This window comes from Lolium rigidum, chromosome 3 (assembly GCF_022539505.1).
Source record: "Lolium rigidum isolate FL_2022 chromosome 3, APGP_CSIRO_Lrig_0.1, whole genome shotgun sequence".
Lineage (NCBI taxonomy): Eukaryota > Viridiplantae > Streptophyta > Magnoliopsida > Poales > Poaceae > Lolium > Lolium rigidum.
This window is the reverse complement of record NC_061510.1, coordinates 349,656,294-349,671,111: the sequence shown is the minus strand read 5'-3', so window position 1 is coordinate 349,671,111 and position 14,818 is coordinate 349,656,294. Positions and strand designations below refer to the sequence as shown.

At 43.2% G+C, this 14,818-nt stretch overlaps 17 non-coding genes across 17 annotated transcripts; all 17 read right to left on the bottom strand.

Moving 5' to 3' along the window:
• Positions 1 to 9,636: 9,636 nt before the first annotated feature.
• LOC124705006 lies at positions 9,637 to 9,740 on the bottom strand. The gene has a single exon (XR_007003857.1). It is a non-coding gene; the product is annotated as a small nucleolar RNA snoR97 (small nucleolar RNA).
• Positions 9,741 to 9,817: 77 nt separating this feature from the next.
• LOC124704900 lies at positions 9,818 to 9,932 on the bottom strand. The gene has a single exon (XR_007003766.1). It is a non-coding gene; the product is annotated as a small nucleolar RNA Z278 (small nucleolar RNA).
• A 71-nt stretch (positions 9,933 to 10,003) lies between these two features.
• On the bottom strand, positions 10,004 to 10,097 carry LOC124704832. Its single transcript, XR_007003711.1, has one exon. It is a non-coding gene; the product is annotated as a small nucleolar RNA Z223 (small nucleolar RNA).
• Positions 10,098 to 10,167: 70 nt separating this feature from the next.
• LOC124705037 lies at positions 10,168 to 10,253 on the bottom strand. The gene has a single exon (XR_007003886.1). It is a non-coding gene; the product is annotated as a small nucleolar RNA U36a (small nucleolar RNA).
• Positions 10,254 to 10,334: 81 nt separating this feature from the next.
• Positions 10,335 to 10,418, bottom strand: LOC124704927. Its single transcript, XR_007003788.1, has one exon. It is a non-coding gene; the product is annotated as a small nucleolar RNA R16 (small nucleolar RNA).
• Positions 10,419 to 10,487: 69 nt separating this feature from the next.
• On the bottom strand, positions 10,488 to 10,575 carry LOC124704937. Its single transcript, XR_007003797.1, has one exon. It is a non-coding gene; the product is annotated as a small nucleolar RNA R16 (small nucleolar RNA).
• An 847-nt stretch (positions 10,576 to 11,422) lies between these two features.
• LOC124704838 lies at positions 11,423 to 11,516 on the bottom strand. Its single transcript, XR_007003716.1, has one exon. It is a non-coding gene; the product is annotated as a small nucleolar RNA Z223 (small nucleolar RNA).
• A 69-nt stretch (positions 11,517 to 11,585) lies between these two features.
• LOC124705034 lies at positions 11,586 to 11,671 on the bottom strand. The gene has a single exon (XR_007003883.1). It is a non-coding gene; the product is annotated as a small nucleolar RNA U36a (small nucleolar RNA).
• Positions 11,672 to 11,750: 79 nt separating this feature from the next.
• LOC124704921 lies at positions 11,751 to 11,835 on the bottom strand. Its single transcript, XR_007003782.1, has one exon. It is a non-coding gene; the product is annotated as a small nucleolar RNA R16 (small nucleolar RNA).
• A 69-nt stretch (positions 11,836 to 11,904) lies between these two features.
• Positions 11,905 to 11,993, bottom strand: LOC124704933. The gene has a single exon (XR_007003793.1). It is a non-coding gene; the product is annotated as a small nucleolar RNA R16 (small nucleolar RNA).
• Positions 11,994 to 12,841: 848 nt separating this feature from the next.
• LOC124704836 lies at positions 12,842 to 12,937 on the bottom strand. Its single transcript, XR_007003714.1, has one exon. It is a non-coding gene; the product is annotated as a small nucleolar RNA Z223 (small nucleolar RNA).
• A 120-nt stretch (positions 12,938 to 13,057) lies between these two features.
• LOC124705008 lies at positions 13,058 to 13,157 on the bottom strand. The gene has a single exon (XR_007003859.1). It is a non-coding gene; the product is annotated as a small nucleolar RNA snoR97 (small nucleolar RNA).
• Positions 13,158 to 13,245: 88 nt separating this feature from the next.
• Positions 13,246 to 13,356, bottom strand: LOC124704897. The gene has a single exon (XR_007003764.1). It is a non-coding gene; the product is annotated as a small nucleolar RNA Z278 (small nucleolar RNA).
• A 72-nt stretch (positions 13,357 to 13,428) lies between these two features.
• On the bottom strand, positions 13,429 to 13,522 carry LOC124704835. The gene has a single exon (XR_007003713.1). It is a non-coding gene; the product is annotated as a small nucleolar RNA Z223 (small nucleolar RNA).
• Positions 13,523 to 13,592: 70 nt separating this feature from the next.
• LOC124705031 lies at positions 13,593 to 13,678 on the bottom strand. The gene has a single exon (XR_007003880.1). It is a non-coding gene; the product is annotated as a small nucleolar RNA U36a (small nucleolar RNA).
• Positions 13,679 to 13,753: 75 nt separating this feature from the next.
• Positions 13,754 to 13,838, bottom strand: LOC124704928. The gene has a single exon (XR_007003789.1). It is a non-coding gene; the product is annotated as a small nucleolar RNA R16 (small nucleolar RNA).
• A 63-nt stretch (positions 13,839 to 13,901) lies between these two features.
• Positions 13,902 to 13,990, bottom strand: LOC124704932. Its single transcript, XR_007003792.1, has one exon. It is a non-coding gene; the product is annotated as a small nucleolar RNA R16 (small nucleolar RNA).
• Between the last annotated feature and the right edge of the window lie 828 nt (positions 13,991 to 14,818).

Genomic DNA, 14,818 nt, shown 5'->3' with positions numbered 1-14,818 from the left:
GAACCAAACCATCGCTAGGTTCTTCAATGGCCTCAACTACCCCATCAAGAGAGTTGTGGAGTTCCAACAATACTCCAACATGGTTGAGTTAGTTCACCAAGCTTCCAAGGCCGAGCGTCAAGTGAATGAGGACATCAAGTACTCGAAGTCCAAGCAATACTTCGCCTCCAAGCTTGCCACATCAACTCCTACAACAAGTGTCAAGCCAACCGCATCCTCTACACCTTCCAAGCAACCTTCCATACAAAGTCGCATGAAGCAAACGGTTTCCTCCACCGCCTCCTCTAAGGCCTCTACGGGACCCTCCAATGTCACTTGTTTTAAGTGTGGCACCCAAGGCCACAAATCCTTTGAGTGCAAGAACACCAAGGTCATGATCACTATGGAGAATGGTGACATAGAAACTCTAAGTGAAGGTGAATATGAGGCCCTAGTGCAAGCCGCCGTTGCTAATGAGGAAGACTATGATGAAGAAAGTGGAGAAGACCCTCTCTTATGCACACATGATCCAAGCCCTTCTCTTGTGGTCACTCGAGTGCTCACCACTCAACCCCAAGCTATGGAAGACCAAAGATGCAACATCTTCCAAACACGTGCCGGCATTGGTGGCAAGTCAATCAAGGTCATCATCGATGGTGGGAGTTGCCACAACTTGGCAAGCACCGAGCTATGTGAGAAGCTCAACCTCACCCTCCGCAAGCATCCTCATCCATACCATGTTCAATGGTTGAGTGACAAGGGCAATGTCAAGATTCAACACACCGTCACCGTCAACTTCAAGATAGGACCCTATGAAGACACCGTCGAGTGTGACGTGGTGCCTATGACCGTGTGCCACATGTTGCTTGGCCGCCCTTGGCAATTTGACAAGAAGGCCATACATGATGGTTTCTCCAATGCATACACCTTCAAGGTCAAGGACAAGAAGTTCGAGCTTCGCCCAATGACTCCTAGCCAAATCATCGCCGACAATGCGAAGGCTTTAGCGAGGGCACAACACCACATCCACCATAGTGAGTTGAGAGGAGATGGAGCTACCCACCAAAAAGAGAGTGAGCGCCACCACCCACATATGAGTGAGAGAAAGAGTGTCCTCTTAGCCACAAAAAGTGAGTGGAGAGAAGTGAAAGACAACCCATCCACCACCATACACTACGTGCTCATTTGCAAGGGCCTCGCGGAGGAGACTAATGACTTAACCAACATTCCTTCGTCTTTGTTGTCTCTTTTGAAGGAGTTCCAAGACGTCTTCCCCGACGAGCTACCTCATGGACTACCACCGCTTCGGGGCATCGAGCATCGCATCGACCTCATACCCGGCGCTCCGCTACCAAACCGCGCCGCCTACCGCACCAACCCCGAAGATACCAAGGAGATACAACGCCAAATTCAAGACCTCCTCGCTAAAGGGTATGTCCGAGAAAGCCTTAGCCCTTGTGCCGTTCCCGTGATTCTTGTGCCTAAACCGGATGAGACGCAACGGATGTGTATGGATTGTCGCCCCATCAATGCCATTACCGTCCGTTATCGCCATCCCATTCCGCGTTTAGATGACATGTTGGATGAATTGAGTGGTGCCACCATTTTCTCTAAGATTGATTTGCGTAGTGGTTACCACCAAATCCGCATGGCGATTGGTGATGAATGGAAGACGGCATTCAAGACCAAACTTGGTCTATATGAGTGGCTCGTCATGCCATTTGGTCTTTCCAATGCTCCTTCGACTTTCATGCGTCTTATGAATCACATTTTGCGACCTCTCATTGGCAAGAGCGTGGTTGTCTACTTTGATGATATTCTCATCTATAGCAAAAATCTCGAGGACCATGTTCAACATGTGAGAGAAGTCTTATGCATCTTGCGCCACGAGAAGCTCTTTGCCAACCTTCCAAAATGCCATTTCGCTCAAAACAAATTGGTTTTTCTTGGTTTTGTGGTTTCCGCCAACGGGATTGAAGTTGATTCTTCCAAAGTTGAGGCCATCCACAATTGGCCCACTCCCACAAATGTTGGTCAAGTGAGAAGCTTCCATGGACTTGCCGGATTTTACCGCCGTTTTGTCAAAGATTTCAGCACCCTCGCTTGCCCTTTAAACGAACTTACAAAAAAGAATGTTCCGTTCGTTTGGGGCAAAGCACAACAAAAAGCTTTTGATGAATTGAAAAAGAGACTCACCGAGGCACCATTACTTGCTCTTCCCGACTTTTCCAAAACATTTGAGATCGAATGCGATGCAAGTGGCCTTGGAATCGGTGGTGTCCTCATGCAAAATGGAAAACCCGTGGCATACTATAGTGAGAAGTTGGATGGCGCACGCCTCAACTATCCTATATATGACAAGGAGCTTTACGCTTTGGTTCGTGTTCTTGAAGTTTGGCAACATTACCTTTGGCCAAAAGAGTTTGTTATCCATTCGGATCATGAGTCCTTGAAGTATTTGAAAAGTCAACACAATTTAAACAAGAGACATGCTAAGTGGGTTGAGTTCATCGAGTCCTTCCCTTATGTAATCAAATACAAAAAGGGCAAGGAAAATGTGGTTGCGGATGCACTTTCCCGCAAGATTACTCTCCTACTCACCCGCTTGGAGTTTCACATTTTGGGTCTTGAGGAGATCAAAGAACTTTACCCTTCCGATTCTTTCTTTGGACCAATCTTTGAAAAGTGTTCCATTGACCGAGGCTTTGATGATTTCTATTTGCATGATGGCTACTTGTTCAAAGCTAACAAAGTTTGCATACCCGAGTCTTCTCTTCGTAAGTTGCTTTTGCAAGAGTCACATGGAGGTGGCCTCATGGGTCATTTTGGACGCGACAAGACTCTTTCGATGCTATCCACACACTATTATTGGCCACGCATGAAGCGAGACGTGGAGCGCCTTTGCAACCGTTGCACCACTTGTTTACAAGCTAAGTCAACATCCAATCCCCATGGCCTTTACATACCTTTACCTATTCCATATGCACCATGGTCGGATATAAGCATGGACTTTGTGTTAGGCTTACCAAGAACAAAGCATGGGCATGATTCAATCTTTGTGGTAGTGGATAGGTTCTCAAAAATGGCTCATTTCATACCATGTCATAAGAGCGATGATGCTTCACACATTGCTTCATTGTTTTTCAGGGAAGTGGTTCGCCTACATGGGATACCGGCAAGCATTGTGTCGGATCGAGACGTCAAGTTCATGAGTTATCTATGGAAGTCGCTTATGGCAAAGTTTGGAGTCAAGCTCTTGTTCTCATCGTCCTCGCACCCTCAAACCGATGGACAAACCGAAGTGGTCAATCGAAGCCTCTCCACACTCCTTCGCACACTTGTGAAGAAAAACTTGAAGTCATGGGAAGATTGCCTCCCCCACGCGGAGTTCGCCTACAATAGAGCCAAGCACTCCACAACATTACGAAGTCCCTTCATGATCGTCTATGGATTCGAACCTCCAACGGCACTCGACATCCTCCCACTCCCTCTTCATCAAAGAACCAACATGGACTTCGACGAGCGCACCACCGCCATGAAGAAACTACATGAAGAAACAAGAGCAACCATACAAGACCATGTCCTTCGCCAAGCTAACCGCCTCAACGCCAAGAAGAAAGAACGAGTGTTTGAGGAAGGAGACCTCGTGTGGGTGCACCTAAGGAAAGAAAGGTTCCCTCAAGAACGCAATTCCAAGCTCAAGCCAAGAGGAGATGGACCTTTCAAGGTACTCAAGCGCATCAACAACAACGCCTACGTCATCGACATACCAACATCCAAGTACTTGGTGAGCAACACTTTCAACATCTCGGATCTCTCCCCACATCATGGAGATGAGGAGGAACAAGAGTCGAGGACGACTCTCTCCCAAGGGGGGGAGATGATGTAGCCCCGCTCGCCAACGACACTACATCAAGGCCAACAAGTCCCCCAAGTGGACCAATGACACGGGCTCGAGCCAAAGCCATTCATGACAAGGTGAACTCGCTCCTCACTACCCTCGACCTCGATACACCATTGGATGGAATGCTACCTCATGCCGAAACACTTTGTGTGATTAGGTACGTGGAGCATCAAGACCCCGGAGAGTATGAGACGCCATGGTCAAGGAAAGGAGAGGAGCAGAGGAACTCGGAGATGAACATGAAGCCGAAGCCGACGTCGCCCGAGGAGCGCCAAGGAAGAGAAGGACGCTGGCCGGTCCGAGCCGGTCGGAGACCGGACCCACGACCGGACGCCCGATCCACGAGCCCGGTCAACCGGGCGCCAACCGGGCCAACTCCCTCGTACCGGACGACGGCCGGACCCGGGACCGGACTCTTCGCAGAGCTCGGTTGGCGGCCGGTCGACCGGACCCATGACCGGACAGCCGGTCCACGAGCCCGATCAAGCCGGACCCTGACCGGACAGCCCGGTCCCGAGCCCGGTCTGACCGGACGCCCGACCGGATCCGACGGGAATACCCCACCAAACTGCCTTGACTTATCCATTCGCATACCTGTTCGCCCTTGCTGGCTGTGCTTGCCTATTTAAGTAGCTGGGACCCCTCCTTTATTCCTTAGACTTATTTAGAACTCAAACCTAACTTTGAGCTTAGTCTCCCTTGGGTATCATCCCTCTGTAATCAAGGCAACCCTTGTTGTTGTTTGGTGAATTGCTATGTGAGATTCTAGTGCAAGGCACTCTCTCGCCTACCAATTCCCTTGCTCCAACACCGATCTCTCCTCCGGGATTCTACCTCGAGTCTCTCCCGGGTGATTCTATTGGCGTGGTCCATCGAGCCACGAGGGTAAGTATCGGTTGTATCGGGTCGGTGTGCGTGCGTGAGTCTCGTGTTCCTCGTGTTCCTCGTGTTCCTCGCGTTCTCCCACCTTTTCCCCCTCAAACCTTGGGTCAATTCGCGAGATCGGGCCAAACCCTAGATCTCAGATCTCATCACGTGGATTGGAGGTTCTGCTTGGTCTCCACCAGCTCCCGCCTGCCCGATGGTCTGGAAAAGATTATTAGCTCTCACCCCTCGGGGTGGGCACTCCTGCGGTGTTGAAAGCCCAATGTGGCGAAGGTGGCGGCGGTGACTCGATGGTGTCTGAAGACGGGCGGCTTCCGGGTTCGGTCTCTTTACTTGGGTGGTGACGATGAGGACGATGGGCTTGACTGCGATTTGGGAGTACGGTGTGTGGTCTTCGGGGTCCATATTGTATTTTCCTTTTTTTTGTGGAGTCGTTTGTAATCGGTTTCGCCATTGTTGAATTCCATCAGTTGTTATCTCAAAAAAAAAGTGGAGTTCAATTCAGCCAAATGACACATATAGATATTTTACAAATGACACCTTTGATAGATAAAATACAATTCTACTTTACCATTGAAGCAAATGTGATGATTTATGTCTGAACTGGCAATGTGCATTGTGTTTTTTTTTTTTTTGCTTATTCAAAATAATTATGTGATTATATGAAAATCAAACTAAAATGTAGAAAAATCATGATATATGAACAAGTAAAAATGTTTATTGTAAATAGGTGAGTACTTCATAATCTAATCTTAATAGTTCTTGGATAACTGAATAAAAATCATGTAGGTCATTATCTAATGTTTATTTACATTGTATTTATGAGTTTTATTATTTATGAGTTTTCTTATATAGTAAAAAATGCAACCAGGTGATTCAGGTGTATAAAATGCGAAACTTGTTAGCCGTGTCTTCGGAAGTTAGATTGGTGTTGTGCACGCATTACTATTAGTTGGTGTTACGAAAAAGACAATAATAAGTGTTTTCAATCTTAAAATTTAGGAAAAACATTTATGTGAGGAAAAAGGTGATGGGGGAGAATATGAATTTGGTATGATTAAAGGCAAGAAATATTAGACATCAGCCGGTAAAATTCATATGGTGTAAAGAATTAAGTTCTATGTATTTGTTTGTACTTATCTCTCCTTTATTTATTGTTGTTGGACCAGCCTTCACTACCATAGAAAATATATTTAGTGATAAATCTTTTTTATCAATAAAGATTCAGTTTACGTCACAAAAAATGAGTTGGTGAGAAATATCATCATCACTCGCTTGTCATGTACGCTGGTCTAGTGGGTGAGTCGCGATCGCGCATGTGGACACTACCAGTGAGATCCGGTCTCCTCTCCCACCTGCCGCTCCGACAGCAGGAGGGATGGGGACCTCGTTCCTCTGTTCTAGTCTAGTTTTTAGGGTTTGGGTCTATTTGTTGTGGTGCGTCGTTGGGTGGTGGGAGCGGCTGCCAGTAGAATAAATCTTCCTCAACGCTAAGTCTCGGTGTAGTTGGCATGCGACACAATGTCATAACCATCTACGCAACAACAAGTATGCCACCGGTTAGGTTTTCTCATTTTACAATGTTTTAACCATGTTTCAAACTGTGTATTAGTTTGTGTAATGTTCCTTCTCTCTACTGAAATAAAAATTCAAAAAAAAAGAGTTATTTTAATGTTTGGGGGTGCGTTTGGGAACCCCAAACGCAGCACGAAGAAAAAAAACCAAGAATCCCACCAGTGGGACGCAAGCCGAAGGTCATCTTTCCAAACAGCACAAGACATATTAAATAAACGGAGGGGGATTTCTGTAAACGAGTTAATGGCACTGGGAGTCACACAACTTGTTCCGCATGTGCAGATAAGTCACGGAAGTTGTGAAACGTACAAACCAGTCATATAACTTTACCGTCGTGTGCACGCGAGGTCACAAAACGGTTTGCCGCCCGGTTCATACCAAAAATCGGACATGTGCGTTGCACGTGAGTTGGAGAGAGACAGAAAATTTGCAACAACCCCCTCGCTAACTCTATTCTCCTCCAAATCGATTCAGGCACAGGTTAAAAAAGAAAACGTGGATTCAGTCTGGATATCTATCTGTGCGTATGCTTGCCCAGTTCAGAGTTCATGGCGACGGAAACGAACGCGGCCTCAGCGGCCGCCGCGAGTTCGTCGCCGGCACCGCCGCCGGCTGCAGAGAAGACGCCGGCCGATGATGCTCCTCATCTCAGGCTTGATTGGCAGGAGACCCCGGTCCACGGTAAGTTCAATTTCTTCCCCCATTAGCTAGGGTTTGTGCATCCGCCGATTTTGATTGTGGTGGATTCCCTCGCTTCTGCTGTTAGTAGATGTAGGGGATTGTTAAGGGAGTAGATGCACGGGATTACCCTAGTTCAAAGATCTAATTTTTCTCCGATTTGAGCCGAATTTTTGTCAAGTTCATCACGGGAGTAGATGCAGGCCGGGGACTGTTTTGCTGACTGGAACGTATGAATGTCTAGTGTGTCGTTTTTAACTGAATTTAGGTTGTACTGCTAACTCAACTTAACTGAATATTCACGGTATCTATAACTGAATTTTATTCTCCTTTTTGTAGGTATGGATTCAAGTAAGTTTAGTGTGCAAGTTCACCACGGTGGATATTTTGTGGGATCTGGAGAGACTGTTAGCTATACGGATGAGAAAGGAATTGCATGGTTTGACAACTTGGACAGAAACAACTTTAAAATGGACACTATAGACCTCACTCTCGGCACCTTTCTTGGCCTCGCAGTATGTTGAGATGTTCAGAGACAATGACAGAATGTCACTTAAAACATTTGCGAGAAAAGCTCAAGAGGAAGGAAAAGAACACAAAGTAGCAAGATGAAGGAGCATGTTGAGCATCTTTTGCAGATAGCTAAGAGGAAAAAATCAAAACAGATTCTAGATGAAAATGGTGATATTGACTTCCCTGTGATTAGAACTGTGAGTATTATTCATGTTTTGCCATATTTCTTATTTATATTATTCTCAAAGCAATACTTGACATATTTCTTATTAAAATGAATAGCACATTCATAAACAAGAAAGGGCAGATCTACATGGTTGACATTCTGTCACGTGAGGTACATTTCACTGTCCAAATTCTTTCACATGTGTTAAATAAATATTGATGACATTATATGTGTGTCTAAATAGGGGCCTGCACAAGCAATGGCTGTAATTGTAGAGGAAATGCCAGAAGAAAGTTACTTTGTTGCAGAACATAGAGCCAATATACCTTCAAGAAGAGGTCCACTTGTGAACACATCTGGGAGAGCACTAGGATCAACAGGAACTAGAGGGGCAAGAGGAGCAAGAGGAGCAAAAGCAGTTTAAGTTATCTATATATGGCAGTTTAATTGTGATGACAATGTCTTAATACTGCTCACTTTTGATGTTATAATAGACCATGTATACAATTATATTATGTACACTGGCTATTATCGAAAAAAATGACTAGTATTGATGCCATTTTGCTGTAAAATATGATGTTGATTTTCTTTTAGGGAAAACGTGATGTTGAATTTGTGTCCATAGATGCTGTCAAAAATTTGGACAAAAATGTTGTCAAAAATCTGGACGGAAATGCTGTAAAAAATCTGGACGGAAATGCTGTCAAAAACATGTTATTTTGCTGTCAAAACTAAATATGCTGGATATTCCAGTCCTAAAATAACCGCAGCAGGGGGTGAAGTGCAATAAAACAGCCCCTCTCCATCTCACGTGCAACGCACGTGTCTGGTTTCTGGCATGAACCGGTGGTTTTTGGCATGAACCGGGCAGCAGACCGTTTTGTGACCTCGCTTGCACACGAGAGTAAAGTTATGTGACTGGTTTGTCCGTTTTGCAACTTCCGTGACTTATCTGCACATGCGGGACAAGTTGTGTGACCTCCAGTGCACTATTAACGAGTGGGCGTGTGCCTTTTTCCAGTGTGGCAACACCATATGTCAACCTCACAACGATTTTGTATAAAAATGCATCTAAAATACAAGTTGTTGTACCACGGAAATACATGTTGCAAGTTTTCGTATAATTTTGCACCAGGAGGACAAGTTGTATGAGTGGTGCAATAAACTCTTAAAAAATCAACAGGATTATATAACCAATTATGTTTGCACTACAGAAAATTAACTCCAACAGTTAGTTTGCCATTTTGGTTTTGTTCCTGTCCAGATATTGCCCAACAATTACTGCCGGAAAGATCTGAATGCTCTGAGCTGTCCTACATGCTCCTACGGTCCTACCTCGTCTGAGAAGTTTGAAGCATAAACAACGAATCAAACACTTATTGTATCCAGAAAGTTTGTACTACCTCTATCCCGGTTTACAGGTCATCCCTAGATCGCCAACTTAAACAACTAGATCGCCAACTTAACCAACGTAACAAAAGATATATTATACAAAACATATATCATTAGAAAGTTGAGATCTTGTATATTTCAATGGTATAATTTTTATAATATAAACATTATATTATATTAATTAAATTGACAAATTTGGGATACGCGTCACGGAGGGGGTGCATAAAGAGAACTAAACTAAAAAAACAGATAGAAATTCCAATAGAACATACAAATAGAGGGTATATATGATGATAAAGCGTGTATGGCTCAGATATATAAAACACAGTTTTCCAGTCATGAATTCTCAGAAGCAGAACTGGCATGTTTGCTGAGACCGCCGCCATTTTATTTACATTTTCTATGTTTATTCTAGCAAGTTTGTTTGCCTTTCGGAAGCTTCACCACTCTGCAGCGAGTTTGTTTCTTCTCATGGCGGCCAAATATTTGGCTGCAAAGATCTGAATTGGCCAAGCTGTTCTACTCTCCAGATGATTCTGGCATGGAATGGGTGTCGTTATTTAACTCACATCTCGTAGAAACAAGTGACGAAGCTGATGACAACACATACTCTCCCGGAGTTTTTCAGCCTCATCCACAAATCTGATGTGCTTGCGAGAGGATAGTTAAAATTGGGCAACGATCATGTACAACTACTAAATTATCGAATCAAAAGTTCTATGTTACCATAGACTTGCCCGTGATTGTCATGTGGATACAGGGACTCCAGGTAGGTTCACCTGTAAACAGGATCCTCGAGCCGTCTGCACCTCCAAATGTTGGGCAAGATGCATCATTAGATGATAAAGCAGGAGTTTCAAAACAGAAATGTATCTCATACTAATGTCAATCTATTTAATGGTTTACGATGTGCATAGCTCAGATATATATAACAGGTTATTCAGTCATGAATTCTCAGAAGCAGAACTGGCGTGTTTGCTTAAGTGTTTATCATCACAGCCATGTCATCAAACGAGGATCAAAGAAACAGAATGGTTAGAGAAATCAAGCAGAACAAAACGAGTTGATATTTGTATGGCTCATATTAAGAAATTCAACCCTGATTTTCCCTTGTACTTCATGAATTAATCAGAACCGCGGGTAAGATTCAAATCAGCGCCACAAATCAACTTTAATTCAAAGAGGATTTAAAAAAAAAGAAAAACGACTGAGAAAGACCAGTAAGGTGGGCTGAAGCTGATGGGTGGCATCAGATAATAAGCGGAGTTTGTAAACATATCAAAGATTCAGCGTTTAGCATATAAATATTTCACATCATTTGCCACCCAGTGCTACACGATAAGGTTAATGAATTTGTAAGGTGAAATTGCAGAGACAGAAAATGAGTGTCTAGTGCAAGGCATCAGAAAATAAGAGGAGATTATTGATCCACACATACTAGTTCCCATTGAGAGTGTAGGATATCTATTCATCACTTGACAGCAGGAAGAGTTTGAGAACATTTATATTGCGCTAGATTTTTTCGATAAATCATATAAATTTGTGAGGGAAAATTTCGGTTAGACCATTTGACTCCAGAGCAATGGCAAACGCTGCTAAGGGTTGATAAGTAAACCATCTAGCTATGTGCACCCGCTTTGCCCTCTCAGATTTGAGTCCAGTAAAAAACTGAACTCCATCTAAGAAGAATATAATGAGCTAAGCACAATCATGAAAAACGAGATCAGGTTTCTAATGTAGGAGAAAGTTGGGACAAGGAAAATCTTTGGCTTCCCTCCGATGTACATAAGAGGACATGCATCGTCCACCTTTGAAGCTGAAACAACAACACTGCCAACTCAACTCTCCTGATCATTCGTATTACGATGGTCGCGCAAATTGTTGCTCCTGGTTCTGGTGAAGTACATATATTTTATGTCTCAATTTGCTTAAAAATGAAAAGGGGGGTCACACAGTTAAATCTTCATTGTTGAATAATTTATTGAGATTGTGAGATTCATTTAAATATATAAGATGTTTGCCTATACATCGGCTGCAAAGATCTGAATAAACCGAGCTGTTCTACATGCCAGATCATACAGGCAAGGACGCATAGACGAATCACATGACAGTTATTTAACTCAGACCTCTGCTGATGCCAAAGCTAATACCAAGAACTTTCCACAGTTCAGAGATACTGTTGCATTCACCAATGTACATAAAGAAGAACAAACAACTAAAACCTCATATAGAAGTTTCATGTTAATCAAAAAAAATGATAACAAGGGAGTTTTAGAACAAAAATATCTAATCACAATGCGGATCTATTAAATGGTTCATGACGCTGATGTGCATGGCTCAGATATATATAACAGGTTATTCAGTCATGAATTTTCCGAAGCAGAACTGGCGTGTTTGCTTAAGTGTTTATCATCACAGCCATATCATCAAACCAGTACCAAATAAACCGAATGGTTAGAGAAATCAAACAGAACAAAACGAGTTGATATTTCATGGCTCATATTAAGAAATTCAACCATGTTTTTCCCTTGTACTTCATTAATTAATCAGAAGCGCGGGTAAGATTCAGATCAGTGCCACAAATCAACAGAAATTCAGAAAGGATTTAAACAAAAAAACCAAAGAGAAAGATCTTGGTAACGTGGGTTGAAGCTGATGGGTGGCATCAGATAATAAGCGGAGTTTTGTAAACATATCAAAGATTCAGTGTTTAGCATATAAATATTTCACATCATTTGCCACCCTTTGCTACACGATAAGATTAATAAATATGCAAGGAGAAATTAAAAAGATGGAAAACGAGTGTCTAGTGCAAGGCATCAGAAAATAAGCAGAGATTATTGATCCACACATGGGAAGTTCCCATTGAGAGTGTAGGATATCTATTCATCACTTGCCAGCAGGAACGGATTGAGAAAATTGATATTGCGCTAGAATTTTTCGCTAAATCAAATATTTTGCAGAGAGAATTTAGGTACACCATTTGACTCCATCTAGCTATGTGCACCCGCTTTGCCCTCACGGATTTGCGTCCATTAAAAAAAACTGAACTCCATCTAAGAAGAAAATGAGCTAAGCGCAATGATGAAAAACAAGATCGGGAATCTAACGTGGGAGAAAGTAGGGAAAAGGAAAATCTTAGGCTTCTATCTGATGCTATACAAGGGTAAGCACGGAGATGCAGACATAAGAGGACATGTGAGATGAACTCTCCTGATCATATGTAGCCCGCTACTTCTGATTTATATATCATCCATAGTGTTCTTAATATGAGGTCACGGAAATTGTTGCTCCTGGTTCTGGTGAAGTAATTTTTTGATGTCTCAATTTGCTTCAAAATGAAAAGGGGTGCCGCACAGTTAAATATTAATGTGGTTTCATTGTTGATTAATTTATTGATATTGTGAGATTTATTTAACGTAAGTTCACTTGATTAAATGTGGACGTACAACGTACAGAATTTGTCCCAGTTCTTGTTAGAAACTTTTTCTATCCGGATATGGTCGAACAGCTCTGCTGCAAAGATCCGAATAAACCGAGCAGTTCTATATGCCAGATAATACAGGCAAGGACGCATAAAAGAATCACATTACAGTTATTTAACTCAGAAGTCAGAACTCCTCTGATGACGAAGCTAGTGCCAACAAAGACACCAAAGCCCGTAAAGAAGAAAAAACAACTAAAAACTGATTTAGAAGTTTCATGTTAATCTAGAACATAACATACAAATAGAGGTATATTACGATGATAAAGAGTACAAATGTATGGAAACAGCTTTTTCACTCATGAATTCTCAGAAGCAGAACTGGCATGTTTGCTGAAAGTGTTTATCATCACAGCCATTTTATTTACATTCTAGTCTGATTATATGGGCTTCAACTTTGAATCGTTTGTTTATACAGATACCGTCCAAATATTCGGCTGCTGTTCTACTAAAACGATCACTCTGCCAGGGATGAACAGATGGATTTCGTGTCGTTATTTAACTCCCATCTCGTAGAAACAAGTGACCTGATGACAACACAAGCTCTGCCGAGATTTTCAGCCTCTTCCGCAAAATCAGAGGTGCTTGCGAGAGGATAGTTAAAATCGGGCAACGATCATGCACAACTACAGAAGTTACACGAATCAAACATTCCATGTAATCACAAGAACCTCAAACTGCCCGTGAATGTCAAGTGGATACAGGGACTCCAGGTAGGTTCACCTGTATTAAACAGGATCCTGGAGCCATCTGCACCTCCAAATGTTGGGCTGGATGGATCCCTGGATGAAAACACAAGGAGTTTCAGAACAGAAACATGATGATCTATTAAATGGTTAATGACGATGATGTGCATGGCTCAGATATATATAACAGGTTATTCAGTCATGAATTTTCAGAAGCAGAACTGGCGTGTTTGCTAATGTGTTTATCATCACAGCCATGTCAACAAACCAGGACCAAAGAAACCGAATGGTTCGAGAAACCAAACAGAACAAAACGAGTTGATATTTATATGGCTCATATTAAGAAATTCAACCATGATTTTCCCTTGTACTTCATGAATTAATCAGAAGCGCGGGTAAGATTCAAATCAGCGCCAACAATCAACACAAATTCAAAGAGGTTTTAACAAAATAAAACGAACAACTTGGAGATGGATGGTTTGAAGCTGATGGGTGGCATCAGATAATAAGCGGAGTTGTGTAAACATGTCAGAGATTCAGTGTTTAGCATATAAATATTTCACATCATTTGCCACCCAGTGCTACACGATAAGATTAATAAATACAGAAAATAAGAAGACAGAAAGTGAGTGTCTAGTGCAAGGCATCAGAAAATAAGCGGAGATTATTGATCCACACATAGGAAGTTCCCATTGAGCGTGTAGGATATCTATTCATCACTTGCCAGCAGGTAGAGGTTAAGAAAGCTGCTATTGCGCTAGATTTTATTTTCTAAATTTGAGAAATTTGTACTGAGAGATAATTTCGGTTAGACCATTTGACTCCAGAGCAATGGCAAACGCTGCTAAGGGTTGGTAAGTAAACCATCTAGCTATGTGCACCCGCTTTGCCCCCTCAGATTTGAGTACAGTAGAAAAACTGAACTCCATCTAAGAGGAAGAAAATGAGCTAAGCGCAATGATGAAAAACAAGATCGGGAATCTAGCGTCGGAGAAAGTTGGGACAAGAAAAATCTGTGGCTTCTCTCGGATGCTATCCACAAGGGTAAGCACGGAGATGCAGACATATCAACACGGCATCAGTTCAGACCGCCCGTCTGCTTTTAATCTTCATCGAGAAAGATTTCAGAACAAAGATCATGGAGAAAACCAAACGAAACTAATAAAAACAGGCGGACGATCTACCCAACAGAGCGAACAGAGACAGAGGAAGAACCGACGCCGCCGACGCGAGCAGGCGGAGGCGATGGCGGCCGTGTTGTTGTGTTGGTGGAGGTAGGAGACGTATATAGAGGCGGGGGTGGCTAGGGTTTCGGTAGCGGGCGGAATAAATCTGACGGGCCATTGGCACAAATTTATAAGTGGGCCAAAGAATGATTCTAGCCCATTAAAAATTAATGGTGACGACTGATCACATAGCGGGCTAAGGTCCACCCAGCCCATATGAGATCCATCCAGGCCCAGTTTGGCTGGAGTGAAACCACACCAAATCGTCCTCGCCCTCGCCGCCGTGGGACTCGTGAGACGCCTCCGCCGCCGCCGTGGGCGCACCCGCCG